The sequence below is a fragment of the Phyllobates terribilis genome, unplaced genomic scaffold (genome assembly GCF_046119375.1).
Source record: "Phyllobates terribilis strain yellow unplaced genomic scaffold, ASM4611937v1 Scaffold_1__5_contigs__length_1240528914, whole genome shotgun sequence".
Lineage (NCBI taxonomy): Eukaryota > Metazoa > Chordata > Amphibia > Anura > Dendrobatidae > Phyllobates > Phyllobates terribilis.
The window spans coordinates 1,235,147,488-1,235,166,199 of record NW_027362761.1 but is presented as its reverse complement, the minus strand read 5'-3'; positions in this window follow the sequence as shown (position 1 = coordinate 1,235,166,199).

Sequence of the window (18,712 nt, the reverse complement as noted above, 5' to 3'; positions counted from 1 at the left end):
AATACTGCTCCCTATGTACAAGAATATAACTACTATAATACTGCCCCTATGTACAAGAATATAACTACTATAATACTGCCCCCTATGTACAAGGATATAACTACTATAATACTGCTCCTATGTACAAGAATATAACTACTATAATACTGCTCCTATGTATAAGAATATAACTACTATAATACTGCTCCTATGTACAAGAATATAACTACTATAATACTGCCCCCTATGTACAAGAATATAACTACTATAATACTGCTCCTATGTACAAGAATATAACTACTATAATACTGCCCCCTATGTACAAGAATATAACTACTATAATACTGCTCCTATGTACAAGAATATAACTACTATAATACTGCTCCTATGTACAAGAATATAACTGCTATAATACTGCCCCCTATGTACAAGGATATAACTACTATAATACTGCTCCTATGTACAAGAATATAACTACTATAATACTGCTCCTATGTACAAGAATATAACTACTATAATACTGCTCCTATGTACAAGAATATAACTACTATAATACTGCCCCCTATGTACAAGAATATAACTACTATAATACTGCTCCCTATGTACAAAAATATAACTACTATAATACTGCTCCTATGTACAAGAATATAACTACTATAATACTGCTCCTATGTACAAGAATATAACTACTATAATACTGCTCCTATGTACAAGAATATAACTACTATAATACTGCCCCTTATGTACAAGAATATAACTACTATAATACTGCTCCCTATGTACAAGAATATAACTACTATAATACTGCTCCTATGTACAAGAATATAACTACTATAATACTGCTCCCTATGTACAAGAATATAACTACTATAATACTGCTCCTATGTACAAGAATATAACTACTATAATACTGCCCCCTATGTACAAGAATATAACTACTATAATACTGCTCCTATGTACAAGAATATAACTACTATAATACTGCTCCTATGTACAAGAATATAACTGCTATAATACTGCCCCCTATGTACAAGGATATAACTACTATAATACTGCTCCTATGTACAAGAATATAACTACTATAATACTGCTCCTATGTACAAGAATATAACTACTATAATACTGCTCCTATGTACAAGAATATAACTACTATAATACTGCCCCCTATGTACAAGAATATAACTACTATAATACTGCTCCCTATGTACAAAAATATAACTACTATAATACTGCTCCTATGTACAAGAATATAACTACTATAATACTGCTCCTATGTACAAGAATATAACTACTATAATACTGCTCCTATGTACAAGAATATAACTACTATAATACTGCCCCTTATGTACAAGAATATAACTACTATAATACTGCTCCCTATGTACAAGAATATAACTACTATAATACTGCTCCTATGTACAAGAATATAACTACTATAATACTGCTCCCTATGTACAAGAATATAACTACTATAATACTGCTCCCTATGTACAAGAATATAACTACTATAATACTGCCCCTTATGTACAAGAATATAACTACTATAATACTGCCCCCTATGTACAAGAATATAACTACTATAATACTACTCCTATGTACAAGAATATAACTACTATAATACTGCTCCCTATGTACAAGAATATAACTACTATAATACTGCCCCCTATGTACAAGAATATAACTACTATAATACTGCTCCTATGTACAAGAATATAGCTACTATAATACTGCCCCCTATGTACAAGAATATAACTACTATAATACTGCTCCTATGTACAAGAATATAACTACTATAATACTGCCCCTATGTACAAGAATATAACTACTATAATACTGCTCCCTATGTACAAGAATATAACTACTATAATACTGTAGAACAATATGTGGAATTTTTGACTGATTTACTTTCAAGGAATGAATAAGACATCTATTTTCCTTCTGTTCTTGTTTTTCTCCGGTATAATTGTCCCTTTTCCGGCAAAGCACCATGTAAGGCTTCGGCAGAGTGAGGATTTCGTAGGTGTTTCATATGTGACCTCTCACTCGTGCTCAATACAATAACAATTATCTTCATGTTCTCGTGGTGGATTGTGGGTGGCAGAGCGACTCGAGGCGAGGAGCCAAGACTGGATGTCTGTTTAACAAAAGACGGGAGATAAATTATGGGAAATTCTTGAGTCTGGTGAAGAAATAAAGTAGCCTGTTGTTGCGATTTTACTCTTTCTCCACTTATCTACAAAACCAATGTTTGATCTTTTTGACCGTGCTGATCATTCCTACTTGAGGAAGCCGCTACCAGGGGAAGAAATCGACCTGTTCATGAGTTCACACTTGTTTTCATTTCTTTCTGGTGGATCAATTGTACTTAATAAGTCAATAAATCACCTATCATACCCCTATAATCATGTCTTAGGCAGGGGCATCGGTACTCAACAGGCCTCAAGACTTAGGTGTCCCAAGTTGATCTGAAGATTTGTTGCCTGCATGACACCTCGCGAGGAACTAGACGAATTAGAAGTATATGGTGTAATGCAGCGGCTTGCTGCATTGCTAGAATGTCCAGGGGGTGTGCTCTGGCTGACCACATACCTCCCCCTCAGGTGACTGATCACATGACTGTGACATCATCACAGTTCCTGTGTGCACAAAAGGACATATAAATCCTGGTGGTTTTTGAAAATGGAGAGAGAGAGGCCTGGTGAGTTAAGAAGCCTGGTCCCTGTGTCTGTGACTCCATTAGCCTGGAAGGAAGAGGCTGGATCCCTGTGTCTGGGATACCAGTAGGCTTGGAAGGCACGTGGCCTGGTCCCTGTGTCTGGGACTCCATTAGCCTGGAAGGCAGAGGCTGGATCCCTGTGTCTGGGATACCAGTAGGCTTGGAAGGCAAGAAACCTGGTCCCAGTGTCTAGGACTCCATTAGCCTGGAAGGCAGAGGCTGGATCCCTGTGTCTGGGATACCAGTAGGCTTGGAAGGCATGTGGCCTGGTCCCTGTGTCTGGGACTCCATTAGCCTGGAAGGCAGAGGCTGGATCCCTGTCTCAGGGATACCAGTAGGCTTGGAAGGCACGTGGCCTGGTCCCTGTGTCTGGGACTCCATTAGCCTGGAAGGCGGAGGCTGGATCCCTGTGTCTGGGATACCAGTAGCCTTGGAAGGCACGTGGCCTGGAGACTACGTTTGGGAGCCTTAAAGCCACGGCTGTGGCAGAACCGAGCTGATAGAAGCAGCTGAGACCCGGCAAAGGTGAATCGGCGCTTTAAGTGAATATTGTTCTGTACCTTGATGAAGTCTGTATTTGAAGCCAAGCGGGCATAGCTGCCACTGAAAAGGCTCTAGGATACGTGTGTAACATTCGTGCGAGACACTGAGATGGACTATGTTATGAGCGGTTTATGATGTGTAATAAACTGCTGGTCTTCATGACGCGCCCCTGAGCCTGTGCTGAGTAGCGTTGCTCACGCGGGAGCTTACCCGGAGCCGGATCTGATAGGGGTAGTAGTCTCGTGGCGGTGACCCGGTCCGTGCCCAGGGAGTCAAGCTGAGTGGCAGTATATTAGCAGTAAATGTAGGACGACTACGCCACCCGTTGAATGCAGCTATGGAGCTGCCGCTGCAGGGCAGACCGCTGAGGCCGGTGGAAGGATGGTGCAGCGTGGATGGTATAACCCCCAACGGGAGGGGTATGGCCTCAGGGCAGCCGACGTGGATGATGGGGGTAGTAGGAACCACTCAGAGACGATGCGGTGTAGTTCAGGGTCTTTACTGGTGACAAAGATAGACCCTCCCGGAGTACTGGCTAGTGGTCGGGGCCTGGTCAGTCCTTGAGCAGATGGGATCCCCCTTGGCCAGGCGGAGTTGTAGGCCTCCCCAACTAATTGTACTCTTCTGGCTCCCTTGCTAGAGGCGGGTAAAGGTAGCCCACGTCCCTGAGTGTACCGTGTGGTGCTCACCCGTATGGCCGGTGACTCGGGGCCTTCTAGTGGCTTCCGCTCCACGACGGCGGTGCTGGTCCCACGCGTGTGACTGTGCCTTCGGGTTTCTTGGCCAGAGGACCTGAAATCCCCTGCCGGGCGGTTTCTGCTGCTGGGTCTGGGTTAATCCCCACAGCCTCGGACTCCGGGTCCGGTGGTAACTCTTCAATCAGGGCGAGCTCTTCAGCTGCCAGCCCCTGATTCCTTTTAGCACTGCTCCCACAGAGCTCCTGATCTTTCTTTCCTATGCTGCTCCTCTTCATCTCTCTACTCTTCTCACTAACCCTGCCTCAGCCCCAGCTTTATATAGGGGAAGTTCTTCCCCTCCCAGGACTGGGCAGGAGGTGTGGCATGCATAGGATTCCTGACCAAGAGACCTCCCACCTGCTCTCAGACATAACATTGCTATTACTGTGGAGACCAGACCCCTGGGGTGCCACATTCCCCCCTAGTGAAAGTTAGTACTCCGGGACTAAACATACTTTTGTAAACATAACAAGGTGCAAACAATAACATTCCAATAGAGACAACACATAAGGTGGTCACGGCGTGTCCGCAACCGGGTGTAACTTTTGAGGAAAACAAGGGTGTCCATTTCACCAACACAGGGAGACGTAACCAGGTAGGGGTCTGTCCTGCCCCGAGTCCTTAACAGTCTTTCAGTCCGTCCTGGGTTACGCTCCAACTATATACACAAAGGATTCCCGGTAAATCCACCAAAGACTCCTATAAATAACTAGAAACACATAATTATACACAAGCAACAATACACAGGTAAACATTAATAGAATAGCTTGAACATTTAGATCCTCCACCGTATGGGCAGCTGGCCTCTAGTGACCCTAGTGGACCTACGGAGCTGGTTGCTTGGTCCTGAGCTACAGGGTATAGGAGCTGTCAAGGGTAAACTGGGCAGCCGTCTACGGACTCTTTGGCTCACTAGGGGTATGGCAGGCTCACTATAAGCAGAGGGTTGATTTTCCTGGTCTGCTTGTGTGGGGTCTTCTGCCTCCTGGACCGGCTGTTCTTCCAGTTCTACCTGTGTCTCCGTAGGCACTTGGGATGCTGGTTGGAGGAACGTGAGGACGGGTACCACAACAGCACCATTGACCTGAGTCCAAGACCGAGGGAAGTCTCCGAGCACAGTACTAACCATATCTTCCCTTTCCTCTACGGGTCGAGGGTCCTCTTGTTCCTCTTCAGGGTTCCGTAGCTGTTCGGGACACTTCTTTAGGTGATCCCGGGATACAATGGCTGTGGTTTCCCCTCCGTCTTTACTGATTGTACAGATCTTTGGGTTGTCGTGGCTTGAGGGCAGTACGGTGTACGGGTCCTTCTCCCATTGGTCGTCCAACTTGTGGAGCCGTCTTTTCCTCTTCAAGACCTGCTCTCCGGGCACCAGGGGAACAGCGGGAGCATACTGGTTGTAAGTTTTCTCTTGTCTTTCCCTAGCTTGACAGAGACTACGCTCCACGCTCTCCTGTACTTTTCGGTATTGCTGCTGCCTCTCTGTGTCCCAGTTGGCTTCTGGTGAAGTGTCCTCGGGTGTCAGGACTCCCATCTCCAGATCAACAGGAAGCTTACCAGGTCTTGCCCTCATTAGGTAAGCCGGGGTACAGTTGGTGGAACCTACAGGGATGTGGTTGTATAGGTCCACCAGGTCGGGCAGCTTCTCAGGCCACAGACTGCGTTCCTCCAGGGGCAATGTTTTCAGGAGATCTATCACCACCTGGTTCATTTTCTCACAAAGTCCATTAGTTTGCGGGTGATAGGGTGTTGTTCTTATCTTCCGGCATCCATACAGGGTGCAGAACTCCTGGAAGACCTCCGCTTCAAAGGCAGGCCCCTGGTCCGTCAGCACCTGCTTCGGGTATCCATGCGGACGGCAGAAGTGCTGCTGGAAGGCTCTAGCTGCTGTGTGAGCCGTTAAGTCCTTGACGGGGACGACAACCAAGAACCGGGAGTAGTGATCCACGATGGTTAACGCGTAGACGTAGCCACTTCTGCTTGGGGTCAGCTTTACATGATCTAAGGCTACCAGTTCCAACGGCTGTCTGGTGATGATGGACCGCAGGGGAGTCTTCTGGCTGGCACGGTCCCTCCTTCTTAAGTTGCATGGGCCACAGTCTCTGCACCACCTCTCGATGGTTCCTCTCATGCCTACCCAATGGAACCGCCCGCGCATCAGGAACTCCAGCTTCTTCCATCCGAAATGCCCAGCTCCGTCGTGGTATGCCTCCATCACCATAGCTGCGTCTCTTCTTGGCACCACTACTTGCCAGACCAGTTCATGCGTCTGGGAGTTAACCATTCTGCGGCACAACTTCCCCTTGTAAAGGAACAGTCGACTCTTCTCAGCCCACAGTTGCTTGGCTTCCTCCGGAGCGTCTGGGTCAAGGCGTGCATCTGGCCGAGTCAGCATCTCCTTTACCAGTCGGACGGCAGGGTCACTGTCTTGCGTCTCCGCCCAGTTGTAATGAGGTAATGGGTTGAACGTAGCGGTTTGCTTACTTCTTACACGGTGGGAATACTGGATAGTCCCATGACGGTGGAACGCGGGGAGCTCAACTTCTTCCAGTTCCTCTGAATCTTCCCCTACGTCCGGTAGGTTTGGCATCCTGGACAGGGCGTCTGCGTTGGTATTGGAGCGTCCTGCCCGGTATTTGATTGTAAACTCATAGTTGGACAAGCGGGCCATCCATCTCTGCTCTAGGGCACCGAGTCTTGCAGTGTCCAGGTGTGTCAACGGGTTGTTATCCGTGTACACGGTGAACCGGGAAGAAGCGAGGTAGTGCTTAAAGCGTTCGGTGACTGCCCACACCACTGCCAGGAACTCTAGCTTAAATGAGCTGAAATTCTCAGGGTTTCTTTCGGTGGGTCGCAGTTTTCGGCTGGCGTAAGCAATTACCCGTTCTTTCCCCTGCTGGATCTGGGATAGTACGGCTCCTAACCCGATGTTACTGGCGTCGGTGTAGAGGATAAAGGGCTGGCTGTAATCCGGGTACGCCAGGATTTCATCCCCCGTGAGGGCCATCTTCAGCTGGCGGAAGGACTCTTCTTCCAACTTCTCCCATCTGAAGGGCGGCTTCTGGTTCTTGGCCTTCCTGGACTGGCCTATCAGGAGGTCCTGCATAGGAGCTGCCTTTTTGGTGAAACCGGGAATGAACCTTCGGTAGTAGCCTACCAACCCGAGGAACTGCCTCACTTCCTTTACGCTGGAGGGGCTTGGCCATTCCTTAATTGCGGTGATCTTATCAGGGTCGGGAGCCACTCCGTCAGCACTCACCACGTGTCCCAGGTACTGCACCTTTGGCTTCAGGAGGTGACACTTGGAGGGTTTCACCTTTAGGCCGTAACTTGCCAGAGCTTCGAACACTTCCGCCAGGTGCTTCAGGTGGTCCTCGTAGGTCTTGGAGTAGACGATGACATCGTCCAGGTATAACAGGACCGTCTCAAAGTTTCGGTGTCCCAGACAGCACTCCATCAGTCGCTGGAAGGTTCCTGGTGCGTTGCAGAGTCCAAACGGCATGCAGGTAAACTCGCTAAGTCCCATCGGGGTGGTGAATGCGGTCTTCTCCCGGTCCGCCTCTGCTACAGGAACCTGCCAGTACCCGCTAGTGAGATCCAAGGTGGAGAAGAAGTTAGCAGATTTTAAAGCAGCCAAAGACTCCTCTATTCTTGGTAAGGGGTACGCATCTTTGTGTGTGATACGGTTAATTTTCCGGTAATCTACACACATTCTCATGGTGTTGTCTTTCTTTTTGACCAAGACTAGTGGAGCTGCCCAGGGGCTACAGCTATCCCTGATTACCCCAGTCTCCTTCATGTCTCTAAGCATCCCCTTGGCGTGTTGGTAGTGTGCAGGGGGTACGGGTCGATACCTCTCTTTTATGGGAGGATGGTCTCCCGTGGGGATGTGGTGTTCTACCCCCTTGACTCGCCCGAAGTCTAAAGGGTGTTTACTAAACACTCTCTCGTACTCTTGAACCACCCGGTAGACTCCCTGTTTCTGGTGGGAGGGAGTGGAGTCAGTACCCAAATGTAGTTGCTGACACCAATCCTCTATTATTTTCTCAGAGCCGTTACCTTCCTCCGGATGAGATGGAGGCAAGGGTTCCACAGACTGTATAGAATTTTGGTTGATAGTATATAATTTGGCTAGCGTAGCATACCGGGGCAGGTATACTTCCCTTTTCCCAATATTTATTATGCGAACGGGTACCCTCCCATGGCGTACATCAACTACCCCCCGTGCTGTCAAAATGGTGGGCCTACTGTCTGAGTAGACTGGTTCTACCATGGCCTGGTAATCTCTACCTCTCAGACCAATAGCTGCCCGGCACCAAATCATCATTTCACTTTTCGGGGGTATGGCAATAGGGAAAGGGTCACACATTCTTACGCTACCAATCTCACCGCCGGAGAGTTCCACTTGTTGCCGTCGCATCAGTGCCCGGATCTCTTTCTGGAGCACTCGCAGCTGGCCGGAACTGGCGTTCTTGGCAACCTGCTGTAAAATGAAAATCACCTCTGCAAGACAATTTTCAATCACATTAGTTCCTAGAGTTATCTTTGGGTGACTCTCGCGCTTGTCAATGTCCACAATGATCAGTCCCTGTGCTGCCAGTTCGACTCTACCGATTTTAATGGTCATCTCTTTAAATCCGATCTGCGGCACGGGTTGACCATTGCTGGCAATGTTACTCAAGTCGTCGTCAGGGTAGCGGGTTATATCCGAGTCATTCCAGTACTGCTTGAAGAGCACGTACGGGATGGTGGTGACCTGTGACCCGGTGTCCAGTAGGGCACTCATAGGAATGCCATCCAGTACCACAGGCAAGACTGGACGTCCTCCCACATATTTGTCGCGCCAGTTCGATGGGCCTGGTGATCTTTTTCCTGGGGGTTGGCCCTCTACCCCAGGTTGTGCCAGTTTAAAGGACAGTACCTTGCCATATGTCCGGGTTGATTGCAGCGGCGGCAGATGGGTTGTCCGTCCTCGTTGTATCGGTCGCTGGGTCTTCCTCTGGCCGGTGGGGTCCTCCTTGGTCGACGCCACGGGATGTCCTCCGGTCCGGATGCCAGCTGGATCTTCCCTGGAGTGGAAACCTGTAAAGACTGCACAGTTCGGGTTAGCGCAGCAACGCTTTTAGCTAGCTCTTGGACCTGATGGTGCAGGTCTGGAGCCGGGTCATTGTTCAAAGCCTGCGCATCAGCCCCCACAGGCCCTGCCGACAAGGGCGCCGCCTCCTGGTGGTAAGTGATAGCTGGGCGCCTGTGGGTCACAACGCCACCCGGTGCCGGTTCTCGGAGCACCCGGATGGCTCTGTCCTTGAACTGTGCAAAGTCCAGATGAGGATCCTGTAAGGCTATGGCCCGCAACTGGGTTCGGTGGACATTGCAATATAGTCCCTCTATAAATTGTTCGGTCAACAGCCTGTCCTCGTTTCCCACGCTGTCGGGGTCGGTCTGCTTAATGGCTCTCAGGGCCTCTTGTAGGTTTAGTGCATAGTCCCTTATACTCTCATGTGCTCGCTGCTTGCACCCATAGAATTTAAGCTTAATCTCGGCTGAGGTGCGGGTATCAAAGATGTCCCTCATCCGGGTTAGTATCCCTGCGACAGTCCTCCTCCCAGGTGGCCAGGACTTTACCTCCCTTTGGGCTGCCCCGGTTAGTTGGGCCACCAGGATGCTCACTTTTTGCTCTTCTGTGAGGGGGTACACCTGGAAGAGGCTATCCAGCTTTTCTCTAAAGTCATTCAGGGTATGTGACTCCCCTGAGTATTGGGGTAGCCAGGCTGCTCCCGGGATATAGGGCATGGTAAAAGGCATGACAGCAGCAGCGCTGGCGCTGGCGGGGGTTGAGGCAGTGAAGCTATCCTCCGTATCCGACATCTTTCTCCCCCCTAGTGGACCGTGGCCTACCTTGCGATGATCCCCTTCCGTAGGCCGCGGCTCCGCAGTGGATCGTCAGGGTTGAGGACCTTCCGTCGCGCTCCTGTGACGTCAGCGTCTGCTGGGCTCCTTCCAGGACCTTACGCGACGTCTGGACGTGAGGCGGGGCTTCAGTTCTCGCGCGCTTTTGGAGTCCACGCCCCTCTTCTTCCCGCGCGGCGTCTTCAAGATGGCGTCCAACGGCGGGAAAACTCCACGGAAGGCGGGAAGAAGGCTGAAAATGGCGCCGGATGGCGGGAATCTTCACCGATGGCGGGAAGAAGGCTGAAGATGGCGCCGGATGGCGGGAATCTTCACCACTGGTAAGTTTGAACAGTCTTTTTCAGGCACGCAGTACCCGGTGGTTGCGGGCACGAGATCCTGCCGACTACGCCAAAAGCTGACGCGCCCCTGAGCCTGTGCTGAGTAGCGTTGCGCACGCGGGAGCTTACCCGGAGCCGGATCTGATAGGGGTAGTAGTCTCGTGGCGGTGACCCGGTCCGTGCCCAGGGAGTCAAGCTGAGTGGCAGTATATTAGCAGTAAATGTAGGACGACTACACCACCCGTTGAATGCAGCTATGGAGCTGCCGCTGCAGGGCAGACCGCTGAGGCCGGTGGAAGGATGGTGCAGCGTGGATGGTATAACCCCCAACGGGAGGGGTATGGCCTCAGGGCAGCCGACGTGGATGATGGGGGTAGTAGGAACCACTCAGAGACGATGCGGTGTAGTTCAGGGTCTTTACTGGTGACAAAGATAGACCCTCCCGGAGTACTGGCTAGTGGTCGGGGCCTGGTCAGTCCTTGAGCAGATGGGATCCCCCTTGGCCAGGCGGAGTTGTAGGCCTCCCCAACTAATTGTACTCTTCTGGCTCCCTTGCTAGAGGCGGGTAAAGGTAGCCCACGTCCCTGAGTGTACCGTGTGGTGCTCACCCGTATGGCCGGTGACTCGGGGCCTTCTAGTGGCTTCCGCTCCACGACGGCGGTGCTGGTCCCACGCGTGTGACCGGGTTTCTTGGCCAGAGGACCTGAAATCCCCTGCCGGGCGGTTTCTGCTGCTGGGTCTGGGTTAATCCCCACAGCCTCGGACTCCGGGTCCGGTGGTAACTCTTCAATCAGGGCGAGCTCTTCAGCTGCCAGCCCCTGATTCCTTTTAGCACTGCTCCCACAGAGCTCCTGATCTTTCTTTCCTATGCTGCTCCTCTTCTTCTCTCTACTCTTCTCACTAACCCTGCCTCAGCCCCAGCTTTATATAGGGGAAGTTCTTCCCCTCCCAGGACTGGGCAGGAGGTGTGGCATGCTTAGGATTCCTGACCAAGAGACCTCCCACCTGCTCTCAGACATAACATTGCTATTACTGTGGAGACCAGACCCCTGGGGTGTCACATTCATATCACCGGAAAACGTTGCATGTGAGCTTTAATTTATCCGGTGAAGCGAGTGCCCCCCAGCGTGATGAATAGCGCTACCTTACAATGGAGATACATTTTCTAAGGGCAAGTCAGTGCAAACATATATGAAAAGGGATTAAAAAAAAAAAAATTTCCAGAACATATTTCTAGTAACTTTGCTTTTTGTTTCCCACTTGCTTCCCCCTCCTACTTTACTGACACCCGTGTGCCCACCTGGATCTTGGGCTTGGAGGACACCTAAGCATGCTCTGTGTAACAGGTTGGTGGATTGCAGACAATCTGGAGAAGAGTCAAAAAGAAAATTGAGGCAAACTCCTGAAAAGGAACATGGTAATAACGTGCTTCACTTCTTGAATACTCAGGCAGCGCATATGTGGCACCCTGCTGCGCACAGGTACCACAGGACCCAGGGTGCATGGATGGACTTCTCTACAAGAGGCCCTCACTACATACAAACACCTCCACTCTTCCACCTCATACCACCAGAGGGAGCCCGTTAGGGATATATATATATATATATGGAAGGTGGAGCCAGGCAGCTCAATTAGTTGTTGGAGAGTGTGCTGACGCTAGGAGAGCAGTGAAGATGCAGCACGCTGGCTGCTGTGCTTAGGCGAGCCAAGGCCTACAGCACGAGTTGAGTTCTGAGGGTCCCAAGTGTGGCCGACGGCAAGTAGGAAAGGAGAGAGGAGTCGAGGGGGCAGAGGAGCATCATAGGCTCACCCCAAGTATACAAACCGGACACCGGGTCCGCGCCCTTTATACCCAGTAGGGACCACCGGCATTCCAGGAGGATTACAAGTCCCTGGCAGACCTGAAGCTAGACCCATTACAGGACCAGGAATCACAAGGCCCCAGCGTCCAGGGAGAGTGGTTACCAGCAGAAGGTCCTACTACCGAGCGACAGGTGAAGGAACAGCACGACACATAAGCTAGGCCCAGTTGCAGACTGGCCAGGAGCATACAGAGAGGCAGACACGGACCAGGAGGCTTTATACCCGCTCACTGGGGAGAAGAGAAAAGAAGATATTGTTGGAGAGGAATGGAGAGATTGAATTTTAGGACACATTGAGAAATAGCTCCTTGAAGGACTCCATTTAAGAGTGTCACAAACTGTCCAGTGTTTGGTCAAAGTAAACCCAACAGAAGGGGTTTGTTGCCCACCAGAAAGGAAATTTGATACATCAAAGAAACTAGTTGCTACTTGACTTGAATTAAGAACCTACAAAATTTGAAATTTGGTTCCTTGTAATTCTTGTAATTTCTTTTAATTCAAGGTAAGCTTCAGAAGAAAACTGAACAAACTCGACAAGAAGAAAATCCAAATGATTAGATTTGCAGGTGGAGCGGAGTTGATAATGCCAAGGAAGACCTGTCCCTCCCTGATCTAAGACATCAAGTTTCTTGGCTTCTTACAGCGTCACATGGCAAAATGGCCCCAGTGGCACAACATATGCGCAGTTTGATTGAATATCTACAAATCTCGTTCTCTTCAAAGATCTGTAAATCCTCCACCTGAATTGTCTCCTTTAAAGTCAAGAGAATTGGTGGTTGGACGGACCTCTGAAAGAGCGGCGCTGGAAAAGAGAAGCAATTAATCTGCTTTGTTGACTCTCAGAGTTCAATGTCAATCCTAGAAGCCAGTCACATTGATTGATGGAATGTCATTACCTGCCAGTCCAACCTTGACCACATCTTAAAGGTCCTCCTATAAGGCTGCAGCTAGGACTTCATTATCTGAAGACAATTTATAATTAAGGGCACGAAACTGATTATCGTCTCCAATATTACTCCACTCGTAGAGATATGATCTTTCCTACAAACCTAATATATATATTATGAGGTGGTCTATGAGTACTGAGCAGTGGAAGACTCTCAGCAGCATTATGGCCACACATCAGAAAAGTGAAGTACTTAGCAGTGGAGAACTCTCAGCAGTAGGATGACTACAGAGTAGAAGAGAGCTGCACTGAGCAGTGGAGGACTCTCACCAGCAAGATGACCCACACAGTAGAAGAGAGCTGCACTGAGCAGTGGAGGACTCTCACCAGCAAGATGACCCACACAGTAGAGAGCAGTACTGAGCAGTTGAGGACTCTCACCAGCAAGATGACCCACACAGTAGAGAGCAGTACTGATGAGTTGAGGACTCTCACCAGCAAGATGACCCACACAGTAGAGAGCAGTACTGAGCAGTTGAGGACTCTCATCAGCAAGATGACCCACACAGTAGAGAGCAGTACTGATGAGTTGAGGACTCTCACCAGCAAGATGACCCACACAGTAGAGAGCAGTACTGATGAGTTGAGGACTCTCACCAGCAAGATGACCCACACAGTAGAGAGCAGTACTAATCAGTTGAGGACTCTCACCAGCAAGATGACCCACACAGTAGAAGAGAGCTGCACTGAGCAGTGGAGGACTCTCACCAGCAAGATGACCCACATGGTAGAATAGAGCTGTACTGAGTAGTGGAGGATTCTCAGTAGCAGGATGGCCACACAGTAGGAGAGCTGCACTGAGCAGTGGAGGACTCTCACCAGCAAGATGACCCACATAGTAGAGAGCAGTACTGATCAGTTGAGGACTCTCACCAGCAAGATGACCCACACAGTAGAGAGCAGTACTGAGTAGTGGAGGACTCTCACCAGCAAGATGACCCACACAGTAGAGAGCAGTACTGATCAGTTGAGGACTCTCAGCAGCAAGATGACCCACACAGTAGAATAGAGCTGTACTGAGAAAAGGAGGACTCTCCGCAAGAGGATGGCCACACAGTAGAAGAGCAGTCCTGAGCATTGCAGTGGGGGACTCTCAACAGTACTTAGCAGTGGATTACTCTCAGCAGGAGGATGGTCACACAGTAGAAGAAAGCAGTACTGAGCACTGAGAGACTCTCAGCAGCAGCATGATCCGCACAGTAGATGTTCTGTCTCCACATAAGGCGAATGAAGGTGAGCCTGGGTGATAAGGGTCTGTGAGAGTTCCTACCTTCTTATCCTTGATGTGAAGCAGACAGGACCATTACATCTATGCTCAGCGTCCCTAGACTTGAATGTAAACCACAGCATCGATTCAATCCAAATATTGCTTTATTAGAACCCGGATCCAGCACTATACTTGTAGGTACAATGAAGTAACTTCTCTGAAGTCGCTGACGCAGGTCGATGTGTGTTTTGATGATAAGTTGTGGGTCAGAAACTGATGCTTTCACAAGACAGTGGATGTGTATCTTGCTCACAGCATGAGGAAGGAAAGGAAAAATGGCTGCTGAGAGGAGGTTACCCATGAACTGCTGTGAAACACACCCATTATGAATATTCAAGATTACAAGTACAATAAGTAACAGATATTGGCCAGCGGGTGTCAGCATAGAAAAATGATTAACAATAATAACTAGCTGAAGACAAACAATGCAAACTCACACTATTAATTACACAAACTGAACTGCCTAATCAGCAATCAAATCTGGGAGACAGCACACTCCCCGTCTGAAATTCAGTAATGAATTTCATTATAAAACTAATGTCCTTTTGAAAATAAAGTCCAACAACCTGTAACAATAAAGACATGTTAGCACATGACTATGACACTTAATAATATTGTCTCGTATCTTCCATTCTTGGAATAGGGAGGATCCTCAAAGCAGGATCCGGTGTTGCTCATCTCACCGGAACATCCTCAATTGGCAGTATCAGAACAAGTTCGTTAATGGGCCTCGCAAAAGTCTTAGGCTCCCCCTTTCTAAGGATTCTCAGCTCCACCTTCCGGACCTTACCATCTTTACTAGGAAGAGCCTTTGTAACCATTCCCATAGGCCAGTCAATCCTTTCGGTCTGTTGTTCCTTCATCAACACGATGTCGCCTTCCTTCAAGTTCAGTTTACTGTGTTGCCATTTTCTTCTTCCTTGGAGAACCACAAGATATTCCTCTCTCCACCGGTTCCAGAAGTAATCCGCAAGGCATTGTACGTGTTTCCACTGTTTCTGGTAGATGTTTGCGTGAGTAAACTCTCCACTGACTGTTAGCAGATTCTCAAACTTTTGGGTAAGGAGAGTAGCTGGAGTAAGAATAGTTGGCATTTCGGGATCCATTGATACCGGAACAAGGGGTCTTGAATTGATTATGGCGGAAACTTCGGCCAGAAGAGTAACCAAAGTCTCCTGCGTGAGTCTTGAAGAGTTTACGTCCATAAGCATAGAATTCAAGATACTACGTGAGATCCTGATTATCCTTTCCCAGGAACCTCCCATGTGGGAACTATGCGGAGGATTGAAAATCCAGGTGTAACCTCTTTTTTGCCAATTGATTTTGGATAGGTTTAATGTCAATATCCAGCTCTCGACACGCGCCAATGAAATTGCTTCCGCAGTTGGACCTCAACTGTTTCACTGGTCCTTTGATTGCTTGGAACTGCCTTAAAGCGTTGATCAGACTGGATGTGTCCTTGGATTCTATCACCTCTATGTGAACAGCACAGACACTCATGCAGGTGAATAGTACGGCCCAACGTTTGCTGTTCGCATGGCCACCACGCGCAGACACCATCCACGGCCCAAAAACGTCTAGGCTGACGTAGGTGAAAGGTGGCTAGGTACTCAGTCTGTCTGCCGGTAGGGCTGCCATTTGCTGGTGTACCTGTTTTCCCCTCGTTTTCTGACACTGCAAGCAGCGATGCAGTAGACTTGCTATATGTTTTTTCATACCTATAATCCAAAGTCCTGCTGACCGTAGCTTGCCCTCGGTGATTTGCCTGCCTTGGTGTTCAGTCTTTTCATGAAAATGCCGGATCAGTAAGTCGGTGATGTGATGTTTACTGGGGGTGATGAAGGGATTTTGCTCTGAAACTCCTAACTCGGCTTGATTTAATCGACCACCGACCCTCAGAAAACCAAAACTGTCCATAATTGGATTCAAATTGGCAATAAGACTTTTCAGAGGAATCTGCCGATTGTGGTGCAAGCACTCCCATTCGGTATTAAATTCATTCTGTTGGACGTCACGTATTATAAGAGACTCGCAGTGAGAAATGTCTTCAACAGAGAGCGGCTTAGTGCAGACATGCCAACCGTGACAATCTTTGTCACCATGTGATTTGGAATAGCATCTCGCGATATGCACTAACCTTGCGATAGTTTTGACGAGTCTCATCCAACTGGAGAAGCGCTCGAAGCGCTGGCAACCAAGACTGGAGGTATGTTTAGTGTCCGGGACCAGTGCACTGACCTCGGAGCGGATTTCTGGATCATTATCTGGATCCTGGATGCTGAAGGCTTCCTGAACACGTTCACTCCCCTTCCACTCCAGCAGAAACTTCAGACCTGAAAGCCAAGAAGAGTTAGCAAAAGAACTTAAGGACGTAGGCCTAGTGGCATGGTCAGCCGGATTAAGTTCGGATGCTGTGTAATGCCATTGTTCAGGTTTGGAAGACCTCCTGATTCTTTCGATGCGGTTACTGACTTATACATAAAAGTGCCTTATCTGATTTGTAGATGGTAACCCAAGATGACTTTACTGTCTGTGTAATATTGTATGTCATCTATGTCAGTGTTCAGCTCATGCTGAATGGAAGTCTGCAATTTCCACTGCATGCACAGTTTCACAAAGTTCAAGCCTGGGAATGGTGTGATCGGGCTTGGGAGCCAACTTAGCCTTGCTAAAAACGCACCCGATATGATCTTGATTGTCGGATCCTGTCACCCTTAGGTAGGCAACGGCTGCTATGGCTTCTGTGGAAGCATCCGAGCACACATGGAGTTCAGTCCTAGTGCTAGCAGAACGTGAAGTTTCGGCGTAACATCTCGGTATGTGGATTTCATCCAAAGCGCCCAAAGACTGTTTCCAGGTTTACCATCTTTGCACCTTATTGGTAGGAAGTGGGGCGTCCCAGTCTTTGACGGTCTCGGAAAGCTGTCTCAGTAGGAATTTATCTTGTATGGTAATGGGTGCTACGAACCCCAGTGGATCGTATAAGCTGTTCACCACTGACAGGACACCACGTTTAGTGAATGGTTTGTCTGCACAGTTAATTTGGAAACCAAAGGAGTCGGCTGACAAGTCCCACCTCAGGCCTAAGCTTCTTTGCGCAGGCGAACAGTCTGGTCCCAGATTTATGTCCTTGAATCCTGGTGCGTGATCGCTCGACTCGAAGGCTCTCATGACAGCCCGGCTGTTTGAAGCGATTTTGTGCAGTCTAAGGTTAGCTTGGCGCAGCATTCCTTGGGTCCTCTTAAGTAGGTCGATTGCTGCTTCTTCAGTAGGTAGAGATTTGAGTCCGTCGTCTACATAGAAGTCTTTCTCTACAAAGACTCTGGCATCTGTTCCATCTTTGGACTCTCCTTCTAACTGTTATGATAGGCTACAAGCACTAAGGAAAGACAGGAGATCTGTCCCTACAATAGAACTAAGCTAGATCCCTACGATGTAACGGGGAACCTGATCCTGCGATCAGACCCGCTAAAGTCCTCGGCTAGTCTGTACGAAGACCTATAGATGTGAGGGAGGGATCCCTACAAGAACTAGGAACTGGGAGAAAGTTGGACACCTCCTAGCAGAAATTGTAGCAGTAAAAGACAAGCAAACAACATAGAACATAGAGGTCAAAAGACCTAGCACAACTAACAGAGAACGGTAACAAAGCACCTGGCTAGCTTAAGAGTAGAAATTACAATGAAGTCCAGCAAGGCCAGGAGGGCGGAGCAGGATTAAATAGGCAAAAAAGGTCATGTGACCAGCAAAATAGAAAAAACCTAACAGGAGAGTTCTAACAGTACCCCCTCTTCTATGAGGATCCTCCGGATCCCCTAGGCCCAGGCTTATCAGGAAACCTCTTGTGAAACGCTCTGACAAGTCTGGAAGCAGAAACATCATCCGCCCTCACCCATGAGTTATCCTCGGGACTGAAACCCTTCCAAGCGACGAGATACTGCAAACTCCCCCTATACCGTCTAGAATTAAGGATGCGGGAAATTTCATATTCCCCGTCCTCCACCACCGGAGGAACAGTGGCAGAGGCGTCTCTATCTGATACATCAGCTTTTTTCAATAGAGAAACATGAAACACCGGATTAATCTTCCAAGAGGTAGGAACCTCCAACCTAACAGCAGATTGGTTAACTACCTGAAGCACCTTAAAGGGCCCTACAAACTTGGGACCCAATTTTTTAGAAGGAATCCTCAACCGCAGATTCTTAGAGGACAAACAAACCATGTCACAAACCGTAAACAAAACATCTTGACGTTTCCTGTCAAAGTACCTCTTAGATTTTTTGTTAGCCTCCTGAAGATTACCACGCACATCCGTCCAAACTCTCTCCAAATCACCGGAAAAACTCTCCTCCTCAGGCACAGCCGATACCAATTTGGAGAATGACCCAAAAGACGGGTGTCTCCCAGAACAAAAAAAAGGAGAACAACCAGC